This window comes from Monodelphis domestica, chromosome X (genome assembly GCF_027887165.1).
Source record: "Monodelphis domestica isolate mMonDom1 chromosome X, mMonDom1.pri, whole genome shotgun sequence".
NCBI classification, from domain to species: Eukaryota; Metazoa; Chordata; class Mammalia; order Didelphimorphia; family Didelphidae; genus Monodelphis; species Monodelphis domestica.
The window spans coordinates 16288937-16304729 of record NC_077235.1 but is presented as its reverse complement, the minus strand read 5'-3'; the positions used below and the strand labels follow the sequence as shown (position 1 = coordinate 16304729).

The 15793-nt window shown below is 42.4% G+C and overlaps 1 long non-coding RNA gene across 1 annotated transcript in view; it reads right to left on the bottom strand.

Moving 5' to 3' along the window:
- Positions 1-15793, bottom strand: part of LOC103103347 (uncharacterized) — a 308316-nt gene that overhangs the window by 115451 nt on the left and 177072 nt on the right. The window contains exons 24-26 of the long non-coding RNA XR_008914376.1: positions 9073-9188; positions 5348-5489; positions 4384-4525 (exon numbers count right to left, since the gene is read on the bottom strand). This is a non-coding gene — a long non-coding RNA (uncharacterized LOC103103347). The remainder of the gene's footprint in view (positions 1-4383; positions 4526-5347; positions 5490-9072; positions 9189-15793) is intronic.

The following is a 15793-nucleotide window of genomic DNA, read 5'->3' as shown; positions in this document are numbered from 1 at the left end:
AGGTTAGAGACCCCAAAGATTGTACCTGTTCCCTGTTCCCATGGAAATCCACCCTGAGGGAATCCCAGGTGAGCAGTTTCAGACTGAGTGGGGGACCCTCAGGTGAATAACAATCCTAGTTAGGTACTCTCCCCTATTGTATCAAGAGATGCTTTCCCAAGAAAATCCACACTTGGCAGGGACCATTTTTCAGTACCCACTGTAACCACCCCCCTCTCTTAGACCCTTGCCTTTGGCTAAGATTCCTTTCCTAAGCTTCATTGTATCCTGTCAGTGATTTCCTTTGTAGATGCAGCAATGTCACTCATCTTTCCCTGCTCCTCGATTTCTTCCATATGGTAGAGAGGTTGCCCAAATTCTTTTTTTTAAAATTTTATAGTAGTTTATTTGATCATTTCCATGCATTATTCATTAAAGACAAAGATCATTTTCTTTTCTTCCTCCCCACCCCCCGTATCCGACGCGTGATTCCACTGGGTATCACATGTGTTCTTGATTCGATACCCATTGCCATGATGTTAATATTTGCATTACAGTGTTTGTTTAGAGTCTCTCCTCTGTCATGTCCCCTCAACAGCTGTAGTCAGGCAGTTGCTTTTCCTCGGTGTTTCTACTCCCACAGTTTGTCCTCTGCTTATGGATAGTGTTTTTTCTCCTAGATCCCTGCAGATTGTTCAGGGACATTACACCGCCACTAATGGAGAAGTCCATTACGTTCGATTATACCACAGTGTGTTTGTCTCTGTGTACCGTGTTCCCCTGGTTTTGCTCCTCTCACTCTGCATCTTTTCCTGGAGGTCGTTCCAGTCTCCATGGAATTCCTCCACTTTATTATTCCTTTTTGCACAATAATATTCCATCACCAACATATACCAATATTTGTTCAGCCATTCCCCAATTGATGGGCATCCACTCGTTTTCCAATTTTTGGCCATCACAAAGAGCGCAGCTATGAATATTTTTGTACAAGTCTTTTTGTCCATTATCTCTTTGCGGTAGAAACCCAGCAGTGCTATGGCTGGATCAAAGGGTAGACATTCTTTTATCGCCCTTTGGGCATAGTTCCAAATTGCACTCCAGAATGGCTGGATCAGTTCACAACCCCACCAGCAATGAATTAATGTCCCTACTTTGCCACATCCCCTCCAGCATTCATTACTTTCCATAGCTGTCATGTTAGCCAATCTGCTAGGTGTGAGGAGATACCTCGGAGTTGTTTTGATTTGCATCTCTCTGATTATAAGAGATTTAGAACACTTCTTCATGTGCTTATTAATAGTTTTGATTTCTTTATCTGAATACTGCCTATCCATGTCACTTGCTCATTTATCAATTGGGGAATGGCTTGATTTTTTGTACAATATGAACATATGTACATATGAATTTCAAAATTGTTTTGAAGATGAAATTGTGGTTGAAGACTTGGGTTTTTCTGACTATTTGATAGTTCGGTGTTATTTCCAAGTTAACAGGTTCAAGGAGGTTACTATTGAAAGAACAATTATAGAGAAATTTATAGTTTGTGAGATTCTGGCACTAGGAAAAAGATTCTCCATTTTACCCGGCACATTTGCAAAATTAAATGGCCAAGACCAACACTGTACATGAATAGATGCAACTTGCATTCTTGCTGTAGGGTTTAGACTAACATCAGTACTGGGACCCCTTTTTGTCATTTGAGTAAGCAGTACCTCTGCCACTCCCAAACAACTAATAGGTGACACTAGCTGCTGCTTTAGAGTTTGAATCTATCCAATAATGTGGTCACTCTGATGCCATGCATCAATGAGAAAGTACCTCCTCTTGAAAATGGAGGCTAGCAGATTGGCTAACATGACAGCAACGGAACGTAATGAATGCTGGAGGGGATGTGCCAAAGTTAGGACAGGAAGGCATTGCTGGTGGAATGTTGAATTGATCCTACCATTCTGGAGGGCAATTTGGAATTCTGTCCAAAGGGCGCTAAAAGACTGTCTGCCTTTTGATCCAGCCATAGCACCACAGGGTTTGTATCCCAAAGACATAGTAAGGAAAAAGACTTGTCCAAGAATATTGATAGCTGTGCTCTTTGGAGTGGCCAAAAATTGGAAAAGGAGGGGATACCCTTCAACTGGGGAATGGCTGAACAAATTGTGGTATCTCTTGGTGCTGGAATCCTATGGTGCTCTAAGGAATAATAAACTGGAGGAATTCCAGGGGAACTGGAATGACCTCCAGGAATGGAACACTTTTCCACATTCACAAGGAAAACTGTGGGTCTAGAAGACCCAAGAAAAAGAACTGCTAGATTACAAGGGTCCAGGGGGTTAGGGATGGGGATATAGACTCTAAATGATCGTCCTAGTGCAAACATCAACAACATGGAAAGAGGTTCTCATCAAGGACACATGACATACCCAGTGGAATTGCCCCACGGCTACGGGAAGAGTGGGGGCAGTGGAAGGATTTAAATAATATGATTCTTGTCACCGAGGAGGAATAATGTGCTAAATTGACTAAATATAATATGAAAAGCAATAAAATAGAAAATTGTTGAATAAAGATATAAATAAAAGGCCGGCTAGAAAAGTTTGAGAATGATCAATTCCCAAGATAGGGAAGGAAGTAAGACAGAATAACAGATAAATGAAGCTCTCTGTCTGTCAGTCCTCCTGTCTTTCGGTCCATTTGTCCATCTCTCAGTCTATATGGATATAGAGCTAGAGATAGTGTGGCTTTTCTTGTGTTGTAGCCTGAAGAATTGTATCTCCCAGTGTGTTCCAAGTAACCCTCCGCCACATTTCCTGGGAGGGATTGGTCTTGAATTGGACCAATCCTAGGCTGCGTGAGGAATGATGCTCCCTACTTCCCTGTGTGTGATTGGTCTTGAAATGGACAAATCTCAGGCTAAAGAGGGGCCATGGGCATTGTGCATCACCCAACTCGCAATTGGTCGCATTCGGGAGGAAAATTTCCAACAAGAGCATGAAACAGATAAAGGACTTGAATGAGGAAGGGAGGGGGGCTATTCATGCTGAAAAGTATTTAAGACTGAATCTTCAGGAGGGAACTCGGAACTCTTTTGGCTGAGTTCCCACTAGTGCACATTAGTTCAATGAATGGCCCTTTCTTTGCCTGATTGCATTGTCCATGGGTCTTCCTTGGTGGTGGGTAAAATCACGGACCTTAACACTTACAGTAGTCATCTAGGCTAGGGGCCCTCCCTGGGATAACATCCCCAGAGTCCTGGGTTTATACCTTGAAAAAATAGTGGCCCCAGACTCTGAGTAAAGAATACAATAAATGAAAAAGTGTGGAATATCAACCAAATCTGGTTGCAAGGTATGTCAGCAAAAATGGAGCCCGGGACAACCTGAACACATGCTCCATAACTGACTAAAGTTTGTGTGTGTATCTGAGTGTTGGAACCTGTGTATGTGAGTGAAGTAGTATTTCTAGTAGAAGGAAGAGGGAGGATAGTATAGGTGACATGCGTGAATGGTTGGCTGAAAGCGTTGAATAGGAAGCTTCAGTTGGAGTGTGAGAGCCAGAGTGTTCTATAGAGTGTCTGAGTAACTGTTTTAAGGCTACTAAAATGCAGGAAGTTTCTTCATGAATGGAAATGTCAGGGCTTGAGTTCTAAAGAGTTATCAAATTTGGTTTATGAAAGACTTGAACTAGAAGCTGAAGAATGTAAGTTCTCCATTTCATTTCAATGTTCTGTAGGGTTTGGACTATACTGTATGTCTAATGGATTTCTTCTGAATGCAGCTGATAGAAACGTTAGCAAATAATGTCTATCAAGATGTGTTACAACAGTTCATTCCTCTGAAAAGCTAGAGACAAGGGCAGGAGCTAGCCATCTCTACTGGGGATTATGGAACAGAAGTCCAAAGGAGTTGCAGAAATTCTTAACTTTACAGTCTAATCTTTGCCTCCCAAGTTTTGCTAGGACTAATGTGTGAAATTGTATATACCAAGTGCAGTGAATATTTATTGACTATTGCCAAAAAGATGGATTGCAAGGTTTGGATATTTCTTTTTCGCCATCTCATACAAAGGAGCAAGAAGAGTGAGTAACAGCAGTGAAAGGTGGGGTCTGCAGCTAAGGAACAGCTCAACTCTCCACAGTTTGTAAAGTATCCTAACTAGAGTGTATGGGATCTCAATGGCGGCTAACATTCGGTGTCCTTTTGCCTCACTTTGTTTCATATCCTGCACTAGGAAATGCCATTCTTCTTTAGTAAATGCTCCTTTTTGGAAAAGTCAGGACAACAGGTTAAGATCCCTGTAAGTAAGGCGCAGAGCTTAGCCTCTGAGATCTTGATTCCTTGATTTCCTATTCATTGAACAGTCTGAGAAGAAGGGTTTGGACCCATCATCTAGTCTGCAACAGCCACTCACCTCACTGGCCATAGTGGACGTCTGCCACTCCCCATCCAATCTTGAACAAAATGTATTTTCTGAGCCATCTGAACACAACCGGGTCACCATCACATGCTTTGCTTGCCTGCAACCACTTATTTCGATTTTCTAGGGTGGATACCTGAGAAGAAGAAGGAGAAAGAACGACTGATTGATAAATTAGATAGAGGAACAGACCAATGGACAGACAGATTGACAGACACTGGAGATTGATTGATTAACAGATAACATACATAGACAGGAACATACATACATACCTATATAAAGAGAGATACCCAGAGAGGACTGATGGGCAGACAGATAGACAGACTGAGAGATACATAGACAGAATGGCAGTAAGACAGAATAACAGATAAACGAAGTTCTCTGTCAGTCAGTCCTCTTGTCTGTCGGTCCAGTTTTCTATCTCTCAGTCTATATGGATATAGAGCTAGAGATAGTGTGGCTTTTCCTGGGTTGTGGACTGAGGAACTGCACAGAAAGAAGGGGTTGGGGCAGGAGGTTTGCCCCAAGCCATGGGCTAGTTCTTGATATCTGCAGCATTAAAGAAGGGGTGTTTCTCTTGGGGCATCTGATTCAAAGGGGAAAGAAGAGTGAGTAGAAGCAGTGAAAGGTGGGGTCTGCAGCTGAGTAACAGCTCATCTCTCCACAGTTTGTGCAGTATCCTCACTAGAGTGCATGGGACCTCAATGGCGGCTAACATTCGGCGTCCTTTTGACTCACTTTGTTTCATAGTCTGCCTGAGGAAATGCCATTCTTGTTTAGTAAATGCTCCTTGTTTGGAAATGTCAGGACAACAGGTTAAGATCCCTGTAAGTAAGGCGCAGAGCTTAGCCTCTGAGATCTTGATTCCTTGATTTCCTATTCAAGACTTCCACCACCTCAAGGATAAGTCTGATCAGAAGGGTTTGGACCCATCAATCAGTCTGCCACAGCCACTCACCTCACTGGCCAAAGTGGAGGTCTGCCACTCCCCATCCAATCTTGAACCAAATACATCTTCTGAGCCATCTGAACACAACCAGGACACCATCATATGCTTTGCTTGCCAGCAACCACTTGTTCCGATTTTCTAGGGTGGACAGCTGAGAAGAAGAATGGGAAAGATCGACTGATTGATGAATTAGATAGAGGGACAGACCAATGGACAGACAGATTGATAGACACTGGAGATCGATTGATTAACAGATACATACATAGACAGGAACATACATACATACTTATATGGAGACAGATACCCAGAGAGGACTGATGGGCAGACAGATAGGCAGACTGACAGATACATAGACAGAATGGCAGTAAGACAGAATAACAGATTGTGGACTGAGGAACTGCATCCCCCAGTTAGCTCAAAGAGTCCCTCCCCCATCTTTCCTGGGCAGGATTGTTCTTGAATTGGTCCATTCCTAGGCTGGGTTATAAATGATGCTCCCTACTTTCCTTTGTGTGATTGGTGTTTAGGTGGACCAATCCTGGGCTAAGGAGGGGCCATGGGCATTGTCCCGCCCCCACCACAGGATTTGTCCAGTTCCGGACCAATCCTAAGCCAGGACTGAAAAGGGAGTGATTCCTGGGGCACAATGGGGGTTGTAGTTCCCCAGCCTTTCAGAATACTTGGAAACCTACAAAAGAGACAGACAGACTGATAGATGGACCAACCAGTAGGCAAATAGACAGAGTAACAGATCAAATACTCTGTCTATCAGTCCTTCTCTCTGTCCAGATGTCCATCTCTCATTCTACATAGATTCATACAGAGATCCTGTGGGTTTTCAAGGGTTGTGGCCTAGGTGACTACATTACCCACTGTGCTCCAGAGGTCCCTAACACTTATTGCCAATGAGGGATTGGTCTTGAATTGGACCAATCCTATGCTGGACCAGGGATGATGGCCATTATTTTCTTTCATGGGATTGTTCTTGAAATGGACCTATCCCATATTAAGGAGGGACCATGGCGATGGTCCCTCCCCCAACAAGGGATTGGCCCAATGCAAAACCAATCCCAAGCCAGGACTCAAAGGGGTGCGACCCCTGGGTCACACTGGGAATTGTAGTTCCCCAGGATGTCACAACAGTTTAAAACACAAATGACATACACAGAGATTGAGCCATGCACAAACAGGCAGGCAGACAGATACATAAACTACACGGAGAGAAACACAAAGATATAGATAGATAGATAGATAGATAGATAGATAGATAGATAGATAGATAGATAGATAGGCAGATATAGACAGACAGAGAGATAGACAGATAGAGAGACACAGACTGACAGATACAAAAATCTGGATAGACAGTTGCACATCCAGTGAGACAGACTTTTAGATACACAGAAAAGAAGTCAGATAGACAGAATGACAGAGAAATTAATCTGTCGGTCAGTCGGTCTGTTCATGTGATTGTCTGTCTGTTCCTCTGTTTTGTCTTTTTGTCCATCAGTATATCTGTGTCTGGAAGTCTATTTCTCCTTCCTTCTCTTTTTATCAACCTAATAATCTTTCTGTCTATCTCTCTCTCTTTGAATCTGTCTACCCAAGTCTATCTCTCTAGATATTTGTCTGTTTCTGTCTATGTATCGATCGGATGACTTTCTCTGTCTTTCTATCTGTGTCTGACCCTCTTACTCTCTATCTGTCATTCTCTCTGTCTATTAATGTGTCGATACCTCACTCTATCTATCTGCCTGTCTGTCTATCTATCTATCTGTTTATCTATCTATCTCATTCTATCTCTGTGTCTCTCTATATGTCTGCCTGTATATGTCTATCTGTCTACCGATCTATCAACTTGTCCATTTAACATTCTGTACATCTGTGTTTCTCTCTCTCTCACAGACACAGACATAAATAGCTATCTATCTGTGTAGTGAAAAAGAACTGACAGACACAGACAGACAGATAGATGGACAGAAAGACAGAGACTGAGAGAAGCAAATAGACACATATATACATACATACATACATAGGTGACGTGGGTGAATGGTTGGTTGAAAGCTTTGAATGGGAAGCCTGAATTGGAGTGTGAGAGCCAAAGCATTCTCTAGAGTGTCTGAGTAACTGCTTTAAGGCTATGAAAATGGAGAAAGTTTCTTCATGAATTGAAATGTCAGGGCTGAAGGTCTAAAGAGTTACCAAATTTGGTTAATGAAAGAGCTCCTCCTAGAAGCTGAGGAACTTAAGTTCTCTGTTTCTTCTCAATGTTCTGTGAGTTTGGGGCTATACTGTATGTCTAAAGGATTTCCTTTAAATGTAGGTGATAGAAATGTCAGCAAATGATGTCTATCAAGTAGTGTTACAACAGTTCATTCCTCCAAAAAGCTAGAGACAAGGGCAGGAGCAGGCCATCTGCACTGGGGATTATGGAGCAGAAAGCGAAAGGAGGTCCAGAAATTCTTGACTTTACAGTCTAATCTTTTCTTCCCATGTTTTGCAAGGACTAATGTGTGAAATCGTGTATATGAACAGCAGTGAATTTTGAGTATTGCCAATAAGATGCATTGTCCTCGAGGTATTAACATGGTTATTTGTATGCAGTCATTTCACATTTTTATCAAGCTGGTATTTGTTTTCAAAGAGTTAGGGTTAATTTTTTCAGATTACCGTGTGTGTGTGTGTGTGTGTGTGTGTGTGTGTGTGTGTGTGTGTGTCAGTGTGAGTGTGAGTGATTTGTGGAGTAAAAAAAATTTCATTTGCGGAAGGGTAACTACGGACCTTACTGGTCTTTCAACTGCTGTTAAAGAACACGAAATATGGGGGGAAAAACTTTGCTTTAAAAGCCAATGAAACCGTGAATATTTTTTAATTGAGCCACAAACTTCCTCTCTAGGATCAGCTTTATTCATAGGCGAACATCCTTTGACGCAAGGAGAAGAGAAAGGCAAATTGGCAGCCCAAAGGAAATTAGAGTAAAAAAAGAAAAAGAGAATGAATAGTAGAGGTGTTCCTAGTTAGAGGTAATTTTGAACCTTTTCCTTCGGAACCCTAAATGTTGTTTTTGGAGAGGAAATGTTAGGAGTTTGAGTTTTTGAAAAAAGAAAAGCATCATCAACTATTACCTGATTTGGGGCATTTTGAAGGTCAATTTCCCGAGTGCAACCATTCCAATAGATAAGTTTTTGCTTGAAAAGACCAGGGAATAAGGAGAACTAATTTTCCTTTTGAAGTAGAGAGAACTAATGGTTTTGTGCGCATTATTTCTGATCATCATTGGCACATGACCTCTAATAGAGAAAGGAATTCCCCACCTGGGAAACTCCTAAGACATTTCTAGTAACACCCTGGATTTCCCACACACACACACAGTTCTGGAAGGAGGGTGAAGATATGAAAACCTATGAAAGTGAAGATTTCCCTCAGGATGTTTCTTAGGACGCAAAATCCTGGACCAGGTTTTCCTGCAGGCCAGAATCTGAAGAACTGCTCAAGGAGACATCTTTAGGAGAAATCCAAAGGAGACCCCACGATACGGAATCCAGAGAAGGATTGTGTCCTGTCATTTTAATTGATGTGAGATATACTTCTGCAGCAGAGGGAAGAACTGCTCATTTGGTTTCCCCTGAGAATTCTATTTACCTGGAGCCAAGGCTCTTTAACTAGAGAACCTAGAAAGGACAGAGTCAGTCCCAGACTGAGTTGAAGAAGGAAAGTTGAAAATAGGAGCATTTTACCTTGTTAAGAGGATGGAAAGGAACATCTGTCCATTGGAGAAGTTGCAGCAAAGATTCCAGAGTGCTGGGTTGTCCCAAAGTTGAATCAGAAGACGATAGGAAAGAAATCATGAAGCCTAGAAAGAATTGGTAGTAAGAAAGATAATCTTAGCATGGCGAGAGAGAATTCAGATCTATAGGTGAATTCTATGGGACGATCGTGGGGAAAAGAAATGCTATGGGGGAAAATGGGTTAGGATACAGTCACAAGGGCCAATGGAAGGACTGAGGATTGGCTCAGCTAAGTGTCTGTCAAGCTCTACAGCTGACTGCTGATCATTACCAACTTATACCTGACATTCTTTTTCCAAATTAGGGAGCTTTTCTCCCCCATTTTAAGTTATTTCTCACTTTTCTCTTGTTAAAACAAATATTCTGTCATCCTATGATGAAATCCTCAGAGAGGCAAGACTTAGAATAAGGGGATTAATTTAGCAACCATTTTGATGTACAGACTTGCATGATTAATTATTTTCAGGAGTTAAAGGGGAATGAAAGCAGTTTTCCAATCCCTCGCTTCTGAACCTCCCCAAAGTTAGGTTGGGAGGGTGTGTGTGTGTGTGCACGCGCGTGTGTGTATGAGTGTCACATTTTTAATCTGGAGAATTTTTGAGCTAATTTCAATTTTGAAACTTACGTATTTGAAGTTCAAACTTGTTTTGAAGGTGAAATTATGGGTAAGGACTTGGGTTCTTCTGATGATTTGAAAGTTCAGCATTATTTCCAAGTTACTTTTGAAAGAACAGTTATAGAGAAATTCACAGTTTAGGAGATTCCAGCACTAGGAAGAGGATTCTCCATTTTGCCTAGCACATTTACAAAATTTAATGGCCAAGACTGATAGTATAAATGGAACATTTCAACTTGTATTCCTGGTATAGGGTTTAGACTAACATCAGTACTGGGAACTCTTTTTGTCATATGAGTAAGCAGTACCTCTGCAATTCCGAACAACTAATAGGTGACACTGCCTGGTGTTTCAAAGTTTGAATCTATCCAATAATGTGGTCACTCTGATGCCATGTATAAATGAGAATGTGTCTCCTCTTGAAAATGGAGGCTACACAGATTGGCTAATATTACAGGAAGGGAATATAATGAATGCTTGAGGGGATGAGGCAAAGTAACGACATGAAAGCATTGCTGGTGGAGTGGGGAATTGATCCAACCATATGGAGAGCAATTTGGGACTCTGCCCAAAGGGCACTAAAAGACTGTCTACCTTTTGATCCAACAATGGCAGTGCAGGGTTTGTAACCCAAAGAGATAATAAGAAAAAAGACTTGGACAAGAATGTTCATAGCTGGGCTCTTTGGGGTATCCAAAAATTGGAAAAGGAGGAGATGCCCTTCCATTGGGGAATGGGTGAACAAACTGGTATCTCCTGGTGCTGGAATACTATGGTGCTCAAAGGAATAATTAACCGGAGGAATTCCACGGGAACTGAAAGGACCTCCAGGATGGATGCAGTGAGAGGAGCAGAACAAGGAGAACATTGTACACAGAGATGGATACAATGTGCTGCAATGGAATGGAATAGAATACTACATTAATGTCATTCTATGCCCATATCTATGAGAAAGAACATTATCCACATTCACAAGGAAAACTGTGAGAGTAGAAACATCCAAGAAAAACAACTGCTAGACTACAAGGGTCCAGGGGGTTAAGGCTGGGGATATAGACTCTAAATGAACATCCTAGTGCAAACATCAGCAACATGGAAAGAGGTTCTCATCAAGGACACATGTCATACCCAGTGGAATCGCCACTCAGCTTGGGGAAGGGTGGAAAGAATATGATTCTTGTCACCGAGGAGGAATAATGGGCTAAAATGACTGAATAAAAAATGAAAAGCAATAAAAAGACATGTGCTGAATAAAGAAATAAATAAAAGACAGGAAGATAGACAAAACGACAGAGAAACTAGTCCATCTGTCAGTTCTTCTGTATGTCTATCGATCCATCATTCTGTGTCTCTCAATCTGTTTTTCTCTAATTCTGTCTATATATTAATCTATTAATCTAGCTGTATCTATCTATCTGTATTGCTATCTGTCTATCCCTATCTGTCTGACTATCCATCTGTCTGAATTTCTGTGTCTCTCTGTCTATCACTCCGTTCCACCTTCCCTCAGTCTGTCCTTCCATCTATCTGTCTCTGTCTGTCCCTTTGTTTCACTCTCTGATATTCTGTTGTTCTATTAATCTTTCAATGTCTCTATCTCTCATTCTGTCTGTTTGTGTTTCTATGTCTTTTTCTTCTATCTTCCTATCTATTTATCTCTCTATCTATCTGTCTCTCCCCCTGTCTATCTCTCTGTCTGTGTCTGACTATGTGTCTCTCTATGTGCTATCTCTATATCCGTCTATCTGCCCTCCTACCTATCTGACTACCCACCTGCCAGTTGGCCTGCCTATCTGTCTTTCTGCTTGTCTGTCTCTATCCCTCTGGATTCTCACAGGATCAGGGAACAAGTACAAACTTTGGGGTCTCCAACCTACAAGCTCCTCCGGAAACCCAGGCAACACCAGATACTTCTAGGCCACAAGTTTAGGGTTTCTTGATTCCAGGTTGATAAGAGGGAAACCGGGAATGCCATTGACCTTTGACGAAGCTCTCTGTCTGTCAGTCCTCCTGTCTGTGGGTCCCCTTGGCCATCTCTCAGTCTATATGCATATAGAGCTAGAGATAGAATGTGTTTTGTAGCCTTGTGCCCTGAGGAACTGCACACTGCAATGTTCTGGAGCAGTCCCTGCATCTCATTTCCTGGGAGGGATTGGTCTTGAATTGGACCGAGGCAGGGATAGGGATATTCCTCGCTACTGCTGTGTGTGATTGGCTTATAAACGGATCACTCCTGGGCTCAGGAGAGGCCATTCGCTTTGTCCCTCTCCTAACTCGGGATTGGTCGAATTCGGGAGCCCTCCCAAGGCAGGACTCAAAGGGGTGGGACTCCTGGAGCACACTGGGGGTTGTAGTTCCCCAGGCGGTCACAACACTTGAAAACCCTCAAAAGATAGATGGACAGACTGATATATGCACTAAACATCAGGCAGATAGACAGAATATCATAGCAACTAATCTCTCTGTCAGTCCTTCTGTCTGTCCAGATGTCCATCTCTCCGTTTTCATAGATACATAGAGATAGTATGGCTTTTCAAGTGTTGTGGCTTGGAGGACTGCATCTCCCAGCATGCTCCAGGGGTCCTTACTCCTTATTTCCGGGGAGGGATTTGTCTTGAATTGGACCACTTCTATGCTACTCGAGGGAATGATGTCCAATATTTCCTTTATTGGCATTGGACTTGAAAAGTATTAATTCCGTGCTATGGAGAGTTCATGGCCATTGTCCCTCCTCTATCTCGGGATTGGTCCAATTGAAGAACAATCACAAGCCAGGAGTCAAATGGGTGGTCCTGCTGGTGCACACTGGGGGTTGTAGTTCGCCAGGCTTCAACACCTTAAAACCCACAAAAGTCAGACACACAGGCTGAGACATGCACAAACAGGCAGGCTGATAGATACTGTCAACGTGGGATTTAGGAATCCCAATCTTGTGGCCACAGGTATCTGATGAACCCCAATTTTAGATTTAGCCTGTAGATTGGAGACTCCAAAAGCTTGTCCTTGTTCCCTGTTCCCAAGAGAAACTACCCTGAAGGGAAATGATGAGCCTGGGTGAGATAAGCATATGCTAAGCACATTCTTTGTTTTAGGTAGCTTCCCCTATTGTATTAGAACCTTTCTCAGGAAGGCCAGACCTGGGCATGAACCATCCTTTAGTAACTATTGTAAGCATCCCCCTTCTCTTGCACCCTAGCTTCTGGCTATGATTCTTTTCCCTAGCTCCATTGTATCTTGTCACTGTAGTTTGAACACTCCCATTTTCTTTGTAGCCATAGTGATGTCAGTCATCTTTCCCTGCCCCTCGTTTTCCCAAATGGTATATAGGTTCCCCAAATGCTTGTGTTCCTCGGAGTTGTCATCTAGCGTTGTGGAGCTCCCAGGGATAACATCCCCAGAGTCCAGGGTTTGCACCCTGAAAAGCTTGTGCGCCGACTCTGAGTAAAGGGCCAAATTGGACTTATTCCTATCCTGAGTAAAGACTTGGTTTTTCTGACTATTTAATAGTTCCATGTTAGTTCCAAGTTAACAATACATAGACTACACCGACAGAAATACAAAGAGATAGATAGATAGATAGATAGATAGATAGATAGATAGATAGATAGATAGATAGATAGATAGACAGACAGACAAAAAATAGAGACAGATAAAAATATGGATAGATAGGTAGATTGACAGTTGCACATACAGTGAGACAGACTTTTAGATACACAGAAAGGAAAACAGATAGACAAAATGACAGAGAAACTAGTCCATCTGTCAGTCTTTCTGTATATCTGTCAATCCGTCTCTCTGCGTCTGTCACTCCGTTTCTCTATAATTCTTTTTATATATCAGACTATTGATCTATCTCTATTGCTATCTGTCTATCCCATTCTGTCTGTCTATCCATCTGCCATTATTTTCTGTGTCTCTCATAAGCCTGTCTGTCTCTCCATTCCATCTTCCCTAGGTCTGTCCTTCCATCTATCTGTCTCTGTCTTTCGTGTTGTTTCCCTCTCTGATATTCAATGTCTCTGACTATCTCTCATTCTGTTTGTGTTTCTATGTCTTTTGATTCTATCTTCCTATTTGTCTCTCTGTCTGTCTCCCTGCCTTTCTTATCCCTCTGTCTCTGTCTGACTATGTGTCTCTCTATGTGCTATCTTTATATCCATCTATCTGCCCTCCTACCTATCTGACTACCCATCTGCCAGTCAGCCTGCCTATCTGTCTTTCTGTTTGTCTGTCTCTATCTCTCTGGATTCTCACGGGATCAGGGAACAAGTACAAACATTGGGGTCTCCAACTTACAAGCTCCTCCGGAAACCCAGGCTACACCAGACCCGTATAGGCCACAAGTTTGGGGGTTCTAGATTCCAGGTTGACAACAGGAACACCGGGAAGTCCATTGACCTTTGACATTTCCTCAGAGAGGGGAATGGAGAGATTGTTGTGAGAGAAAAAGTGTGTTCTCAAATTTTACCTCAGTCTTTGCGAGATTGGATTCATGGTGGTGTGAATCCACAGAACATGTTCTACATCTTACATTCCTGTAATTTTTACTGCTTTTTAACAAATAACCAGATAAACAACAGAAAAGGAATCACATGGGATTTTACAAGTCTGTGCTATGATCTTCATCATGTGTCAAACTGTAAGCAATTGTGTTCCCAGTAAAAAACCATAGTGTGCTTGCATTAACGGCCACCATTGGCAAATACAGCTCCTCCTTTTCCTCATTGAATGCAGTGAATGTATTCACAGCATCAACAATAAGGTGTGTCAACATGGAATCTAGAAACCACATACTTGGGGCCTAGTGGGATCTGGTGAAGCCTAGGTTCCAGGAGGAACTTGTAGGTTGGAGACCCCAAAGATTGTACTTGTTCCCTGTTCCCATGGGAATCCACCCTGAAGGGAATCCCAGGTGAGCAGTTTCAGACTGAGTGGGGAACCCTTAGGTGAATGAAATTCCTAGTTAGGTAATGTCCCCTATTATATGAAGAGACCCTTTCCCAAGAAGATCCACAGCTGGCAGGGACCATTCTTCAGTATCCACTGTAAGCAGCCCCCTCTCTTACAACTTAGCCTTTGGCTAGGATTCCTTTCCTAAGCTTGATTGTATACTGTCAGTGATGTCCTTTGTAGATACAGTAATGACACTCATCTTTCCCAGCTCCTGGATTTCCTCCATGTGGTTCCCCAATTTTTTTTTACTTGGAGTTATCACCTAACCTGGTGGCTCTCCCAAGGATAATATCCACAGAGTGAAGGGTTTATGCCCTGGAAAAGTTGTGGCGCCAGACTCTGAGTAAAGAATATATTATGGGATTTATCCCTATCCTGATTCAAGACTGGGTTTCTCAGAGTATTTGAGAGTTCTGTGCCATTTCCATGTCAACAAATGGCAAGACAGCCCGGATGGCCAACTTATGGCTGCCTAAACCTCCAGCTACTTTGACCACCAGATGTGAGGTGCCCAGAAGAACCCATTGAACACAGTCAGGAATAAGCTGGGAGGGATCAGTTAGTTAAGCTAAACTCTTGACAAAGGAACCTCTCTTTAATTAGGAAGCAAGTGGGCAATCGCTTTTCCATGCATGCCCGAGCCTATACCCCAGTGGGACTGCTGCCAAGGTCATATTCATATATGTACATAGTTATATATAAGATATATGATGGACCAGGTAGCTGGGAATGTTAGAAAAAGTGTGGAACATCAATCAAATCTGGTTCCAAGGTAAGTCGGCCAAAATGGAGCCCAGTCCAACCTGACCACAAGCTCCACTATTGACTAAGTTCTGTGTGTGACTGAGTGTTGGAACCTGTGTATGTGAGTGAAGTAGTATTTCTAGTAGAAGGAAGAGGGAGGATAGTATAGGTGACATGCGTGAATGGTTGACTGAAAGTGTTAAATGGGAAGCTTGAGTTGGAGTGTGAGAGCCAGAGCTTTCTCTAGAGGGTCTGAATAACTCCTTTAAGGCTATTAAAATAGAGAAAGTTTCCTCATGAATTGAAATGTCAGGGCTTAAGGTCTAAAGAGTTATCCAATTTAGTTTATGAAAGAGC